The sequence below is a fragment of the Anomalospiza imberbis genome, chromosome 28 (assembly GCF_031753505.1).
Source record: "Anomalospiza imberbis isolate Cuckoo-Finch-1a 21T00152 chromosome 28, ASM3175350v1, whole genome shotgun sequence".
Taxonomy (NCBI): Eukaryota; Metazoa; Chordata; class Aves; order Passeriformes; family Viduidae; genus Anomalospiza; species Anomalospiza imberbis.
Window position 1 is genome coordinate 2,802,953 of NC_089708.1, and position 7,429 is coordinate 2,810,381.

The 7,429-nt window shown below is 41.1% G+C and overlaps 1 protein-coding gene and 1 long non-coding RNA gene across 2 annotated transcripts in view; one reads left to right on the forward strand and one right to left on the reverse strand.

The window, feature by feature from the left end:
* EBF2 (EBF transcription factor 2) overlaps positions 1-526 on the reverse strand; it is a 140,174-nt gene extending 139,648 nt beyond the window's left edge. Inside the window, exon 1 of the mRNA XM_068174597.1 lies at positions 389-526. The gene's annotated coding sequence lies outside the window, so the exon portion shown is untranslated. The remainder of the gene's footprint in view (positions 1-388) is intronic.
* Positions 363-2,355, forward strand: LOC137463417 (uncharacterized). Its single transcript, XR_010993912.1, has 3 exons — positions 363-1,546; positions 1,649-1,694; positions 1,840-2,355. It is a non-coding gene; the product is annotated as an uncharacterized lncRNA (long non-coding RNA).
* Positions 2,356-7,429: the final 5,074 nt, after the last annotated feature.

The following is a 7,429-nucleotide window of genomic DNA, read 5'->3' on the forward strand; positions in this document are numbered from 1 at the left end:
ACCACATACAGGCATAACCCCATCCTACCACCCTGCTGCAGCAAATTAAATAATCTCCTACCTGGAGAACATTCTCAGATGGTTGTTTTTCCACCAGAGAACCTTCCCCCCCCAACTTTCTTCCCCAGACAGGTAGAGTTGTGGTCTGGAGGAGGAGAACTCAACATCTCAGGAGCCAGGGCTGCCCCCCAGTTCTGGAAGGTTCTGTAGCCCCCTCAGCATCCCCTCAGTCATCAGCACTTAAGAGGAAACACCTGGCACAGCTCACACCCGATGTAACTTTTCTCATCCTTCCCCCACAGCCTTTAAAGCTAATTTCCCCCCCTCCCTTTCTCCTGATAGATCCCTTTTTCCCCCACAAGAAGAGAAATATGAATACTTTGATCACTTTTAAATCAAAATTTTCTGTTCCAGGCCCATGTACGAGGTGGGGTATGGTTAAAACTATGCTTTCCCCTGAGGAAAAGGCACTTGCAGACAGAGCTTTACCTCAAGCCTTTGGGGTTGGTTTCCACAGCACCTAGTAAGCAGACAAAAACACATTTTCACCATTTGCTAAACATTTATTTCAACATTTCTTGAACATTTTAAGTATCTTGACTTTTGCCTTGTAAGTCCCAGGGTGGAAAACAGGTGCTAATGCTAAGAAATTGTTTTTGACTGTAGAACCTGCAGCAGTGGTCAAGCACATTCCCCTTTCTCCTAACTCCAAAAACGTGGCCTCTTCCCAGACCTCTTGTGCAAATTTCCTGACATGTTTCTATTTTGATACCCAAAATGACACAAATTTAAGGGAAAAGGCCCCAATACCACATGAACTTCCCCATCATGTACATCATAGAAAATATATTATATACACTCAGCAAGTTAAAGTATATTCCTGAAGAGGAATTTTTCCTGAAACCTTCCTCAGCTGTATCATAAAAAAAAAAAAAAATAAAATAAAAAGGAGCTGGAAATGCTGCCCGGCTCTTTGTGGTGTTTTTACAGCACTTAAAATTATATTTTGCATTGGGACCTTGAGCTGCCACTGTCAAGCAAAAATATTGTCTTAAGGGCCGATTTCCAGAAGCAATTTCAATTTCAAAACTAATTTATTTGGGAGGAAGCAAATTTGTGCCTCTTCGTGTCAGGATTAAATATCCATTAGAAAATAGGGAGTTTTATCAGCAGATCAGAGGAGCACACTCAGATCCTGTTTTCACAGCTGTAAATGCATCAGGCAGATTGCAAAGGTCGGGGCTGGGGAATCTTCCATAGGTGGCAGCATTACTGCAGGATTTTAGGGAGAAATGCAGATGAGCAGGATGAAGCTTCAGCATCGGCAGGGATCTCCCTTATGGGAAAAACCTTCTAGGAAATAATTGCTTTATTTCTGTAGTGCTGTCACCCAGGCCAGGCTGCCATACAAACCTAGACGATGAATTTTTAAATCCAGTTATGAAATGCAGCCACTTCTGGGGTAGGTTTTGAAATCTGGTGGAAAAGATCACAGCATGGATCAAAAAGAAACTGTTCCTATAGTTTTGTTTTACAGAAATGAAGGGTAAGGAATTCCAGCCAAACAAGGCTTAATAATGAGCTGGATTGGTAATTTATGGCTATTAACAGGCCTATAATTATCAATAAACTCAGCTTTTACTTTCAGAGGCAGAATAAGGGGGGTTACCCCAAAACAGAGGCTCATTTACAAGGTAATTTTCAAAGTCAGAGTTCCACCATCACCCCCACAGGAGGAGCAGAAGCCTCCAGAAGCTGATTTTCCTCAGCTGCTTAATCAGCTTCATAATGTGCATGTGATTCAGAATTCCTCCTCCCCCTTTCTCATCTCTTTCTTAGGACACAGGTACAGAAACATCCCAGACGAAGTTGCCTGGCATCTCCCTGCTGCTGTGTCACAGCTGCTGCACCCACTTATGCTTTTGCTCCCCTCTCCTGGCTGATTTCATCTCCAAAAATAAGGAGGAAAAGGCAAAAGTATCAACCAATCATTTTAGAGGAGGCTGAAGACATTCCCTGTTCTACAAACCACATTGACAATGGAGACTTGGAACAGAAATCATCCAGGATTTGTGAAATCCCACCTGAAACCTCCTGCCACAGCTGACACTGTACCCACTCCAAATGTTAACTTTCAAGGACAAATACCCAGAGTTGCCCTAAAGACCTTGGAATTGTTCCTGGATGACACTAAATTCCACAAAGTGAACACAAATGAGAGGGACCCAACCAAGTCTGTCCAGGGTTTCTTTTTGAAGGGATCCAAAACAAATTTCAGAGTTAGGGGGTGAAGGGGGTTCCTGTTTCAATTTTGATTTGAAGCATTTTGAGGCTCCTACCTAAAAACAAACAAACAAAAAATGTAATTGAAAATTTTACATAAATTCTCATTTTGACAATAGTTTTACTATAAAGATCTGAAGATTAGTTGTATTTTCTCTAGGTTTCCCTCCTCTCTCACAGCATTTTAACAAACAGCACCCATTCCCACTAAAAATAAGGAAAGTTTGCATTTGTTCTTTATATATTCATAAAACTTCAGAAAAATCTGATTTTTTCTTTGTTCTCATTACTCTCCAACATATTCCTCCAGCAAAGCTCTTCTCCATAGTCTCCTCCCCTCTTCAACTATTACACTGAAATTCCTTGTATTAAAAACTGACCCAAAACAAGCTGCCATTCCTATTTTAGTACATTTTCCCAGTCTTTTCTGAATAATCTCCCTAAAGCATGGGAATCTCTTCTGCCATGACCCACTATTACTAGAAAGGGCAGTTATTGTTACATCGATCAGATCAGTGCTCTGAGAGGTAAGCAAAATCCAGGGGAATGATGATGATGAATTGATGTTTGTTTTCTTTAAACAAATTTTAAAAATGCAACAAGCCTGCAATTAATTGTTCTGTCTACTACTCAGACTGAACTTATTTAACTATTTAATTAAACAAGGAATTAACGCTGTTAGCAAAACGTGGTCTGCGTCTTGTCTTCCTCATTTTCTTCTCCCCTCCTCCATGCATCCACTCGAATTTTATGACACAGAGACCTCTCTTTGTCACAGCTGCAAACAGTAGCAGCATTGAGTGATGTACTCATGTGGCCAAAAATAACCCAGCAAGTGTCCCCTCAGCCCGGGGGCATCCAGCAGCATGGCCTAGTGCTTGGCACGGCCCTGGAAACCCAACACCTTCCCAGATGGGAAATAAAAAACCAAGTGCCTTGTACATACATTTAAAGGGATGATTACTTCATTTTCCTTCACATGTTTAGTATTTCTGAAGAGATTTGCATAGCGATATATTTTTTCAGGGTGTTATTTTCATTGTTCTTAGCTGAATTCCACCAAGGGTCATTGTTCCTTGCCTTCAATTTCCCAGTTTTACATAGAATCACAGAATCGTGGAATAGTTTGGGCTGGAAGGAACCTTAAATCCCATCCAGTGCCACCCTCTGTCATGGACAGGGACATCTCCCACTATCCCAGCCCCAAGACCCATCCAACCTGGCCTTGGACACTTCCAGGGCTGTGGGAACCATAGCTTCTCTGTGAATTCCATTCCAGCCCTCCACTACCCTCACAAGCAATAACTGCTTCCTAATATTTCATCTAAACCTGACCTCCTTCATTTTATGATATTTTCATCTCATGTTCTTTAATAATTTTTCTGAGATCACATAAAATCTTAGGCAGAATTTATTTTACACATAGACCCAAAAGACTTTCAGGTCTTCCTTAGTAAATAGCAATTCTAGATATTCATGTAGCAATAAGTAGTCAGGCTCCTGAATGCTAGGTGCAGTAAGATGTCCAAATGCAGAGATCCAGCTAAAGAAGCTATAATTGTTCCTTCTTTTAGAAAAAAAAAAAAAAAAAGGAAGGAAGAAATGAGATTATTTGCTTAGCTGGCAGAACAAACATGAAACAGAACAGAGAACAAAATCTAGATAACTTATGCTCCTTGTCAATCTTCTAATAAAGAATTTACCCTTCATTTTTGTAAAACAAAACTATAGGATCAGTTTCTTTTTTGATCCATGCTGTGATCTTTTCCACCAAACAGATTTCTAAACCCACCCCAGAAGTGGCTGCACTTCAGTGGAACATGAAGCAGATCCTACAATAGATACAACTAAAATTTGTACAGCAAAAGGGGCAGTTTCAGCTTAAAACCATGATAGAATCGTTTGGTTTGCTGATTTCTAGGGAATAAAGCTTGTTTCCAAGACCAGTAAACATTTTTTTTATCTTCACATTCAATTCTAGAGTGATTTTTGACATGATGCAAGTGAAAAGACTCGCCTGGATTATTCGTTGATGAGGATCAGAACAAAATGGGGAACAACAATATTTAACAGTGTACATCGCTGTACCCTCTTTAGGAGTCCTGGAAACATCAGAGACTGGGAAAACAAAGGTTTGATAGTTTATTATTGCTGTCAACAGAAGTCCTAGGTGGATTGGAATGCTCCTCACAGAGCTCTCAGTTTGAATTGTCTCATGGCCAAAACCACTTTTCCAAAGGCAGGGAGTAGCGCTGGATAAACAACCTCTAGGTTCATGCAGAGTTAGGGATGTCAGGTTGGGCCCTGTGGACAGTGTTTTCCAGTCCCCTATTTACTGTTTCTCCAGCCTCCCCATCAAGGGAATGTCCCATTCCAGTTCTGGAGGAATGCGGCAATGAATCCACAATTTAACACATTTCAGATTTCACAGGGCTCTCTTGGTAAAACAACCGCCCATCCCCAGGAAAGTAAAAGCAAGGCGCTCATTCCAGAGGAACCCCATTTGATCTGGAGCACTGGACAGAAGCTATGAGGATGGCAACCACACCACCAGCTTGGGAGGGAAGGAGTGGGCAGGCTCTGGCAACTGCATATTTGGCAGTGCTGGATGAAACTGGTCCTACACCCAGGCTGTTTGCAGCAGCTCTGCTGATGCTGGCATTGCACAGGGAAACCAGGAGGAGCAGCAGGCAGAGGAAGGATCTATTTCAGGCTGCTGCAAAATTAACACTGCAGCTTCTGGTTTCTCGTGGCAGAGGCAAAGTCCAGTTGTCTCCTCACTATTCCAAGAGAACAATAGAAATATAGTGTTTTAAGCAAACAATTGCCTCCTTATGCTATGTCCCAGCTGATGCAAGAAGGGGAGCTCTGAGCAAAAACATTGCCAAAAAAAAGAGAAAACAGGAAAATGAAAGTGGATATGTATGTGACTTAAGGGATAAAAGGCTCTTTTTGAGCAGGAGAGCAGAAGCAAGGTGTCAGGGCTATAGTCCCTCACTAGTGGCTGGTTCCTACGGACAGAAGTTTTTATGCATGTGTACTTTAAACTGAAGTTATGGTTAATGTATTCAAATAACCTGCTATGAAGAGGGGGTTAGATGCTTGACTTGCAAAATGACCTGATTTTTAGAGGGTCCAAGTAAACCAAAGTTTTGATTGCAACAACTACTTTGTTTTTGAAGATCCCTGAAGAATCTGCCTGTTTCCATAGTGTTGGGTAAGAGCAGGCAGAGAGGATTTTGTAAGTTTTACATTTTATTTTTGTGCTGGGAAGAGAAGTTTTCCAAGCTTTGAAATGTACTCTTTTTTCCTGCAATGTAGAAAAACTAAGGCCTTTTAAAACCCTTTTGTTGTTACTTGGCAAAGTACAGAGAAAGAGATTCAGCTTTTGCTGATGATGTCCAGCAACAAATTTATCTAGGGCACTGGTTTGCAGTGTGACAGACTAAGTTCAAGAACTTGGGCAGAATCAAACAAAGCAAGAACTTAAATTGACCCTCTTGTGTATGGGAAACCCTTGCTAGAAAAAAAACAAAACCCTGTACCTCCCGTTCTTATCTTACACCATTTCATTGAGATCACAGCCTTTCTTTAAATAAAATGTTATAATTAGCTTTGTCTCCAGGTGTGGAGATGCTGAGAGGCATTCCCTGAGTTAGGGAGACACAAGAAGCTTCCCTCAAAAGCTGTTAGAGCCCGTTGGCTCCTTCCCCTTGTTACTATGTCCCTCAGCTACTCCCTCCCTATTTCCCCATTGGCCCTCATCTTTGTAGTTCCCCGATGCCACTGTTCAGCCCCTACCTCTCGAGATACAGAAACCTGGACTCCCCCCATGAGTCTTGCCTTGGGGCCCTGAAGATCTCACCACGCAGCTGAATTAAACATCTGTGGATACTATGCAAGGGCCCTTTTTGCTTCCTTACCCTGGACTTTACTAGCAGCTACTTTGGCTGCAACATCCAGGTATGGTACAATATAGCTGCTGTCAGTGTGTTTGATTAAACTTACTATTATGTTCACAATATTGACAAGAGCTGTTCAAACACTCTCTGAGAAACCAAACGCAGTTTTGTTGAGCCCCAAATGTTCCATTTGAAGCACTGTAAGTTCTTAAACTTTCACATTTTGCCTGTAACTGATTAATTGTTCCTGCAGCCTTTTTTGTATAACCACCAGGAACACAATTGATCAACTTCTTGGTTTCCCAGAGTCCCTGCAGAGTCCAGGGAACTTCCAGATTCTGGGAAATATTCCTAGCTTTGTCCAGTTTTGGAAAGAAGAAGTTTCTCTCAAACCAGAAATACTTTTGCTTTTTGGGTAGAGGGTAATTTTCTGTCACTGAATATTTATGTGCATTCTCTCATGTGTCAGATTTTTCTAGATAACAGCTCTGTACATTCAAAGAGCAGCTCTCATTTGCCACCCACTTTCTTATCACTTCTTGCAACTCTATTTAAATATGGAATGTGAAAACTGACTTATTCTAACCTTGTGGTTTTGTCCATCAGGGTTGTTCATCCTTGGATTCAATGTCACCAAGAGGAGAGGGTTCTACACAAAAAGCAGAAATGAGCAGCTTGGGAAGCAGGAGGACTTGGCGAGTCTGGTCCCTAAGACACATATTCTTCAGTGATACACATTCTTCATAGTTGGATTCTCTGCTGTCTAGAAGGATGCAAACTTTGATTAAGGTGTTTTCTACAGATAAAGTCATTTTAATACCACTTTTCCAGTGTATAGTCTCTGGAGTTTACCAGGCCAAAATTCACTGTGCAGGGAAAAATTCAATTGCATTTTATTGAAGCTTTAAGCAGCTGAATATTCTTGGAACATCCATTACTACAAAACTTAATTGGAATTGATCATTGAGTCAAAAGTTCATATGTGGAAATAGAGAAATAGGAATTTATCTATAGAAATAGAGACCATGACCATGTAAGCCTTATGTTGGTTGAAGCAATGGGGATAAGAGAAGTTTACTTTTAATCTCAGTGACCATAAAATAAAAGCAATGACACTGCAGAAATGTAGTTTTACCCAGTGGTCCAGATCAAGGCTGGGAATAACACTTGGAACTCCATGAAAACTCTCATCTTCTGTTAAGCAAAGTGAAAGGAGTCAACCTGAACCACTTTTTAATAGTTAA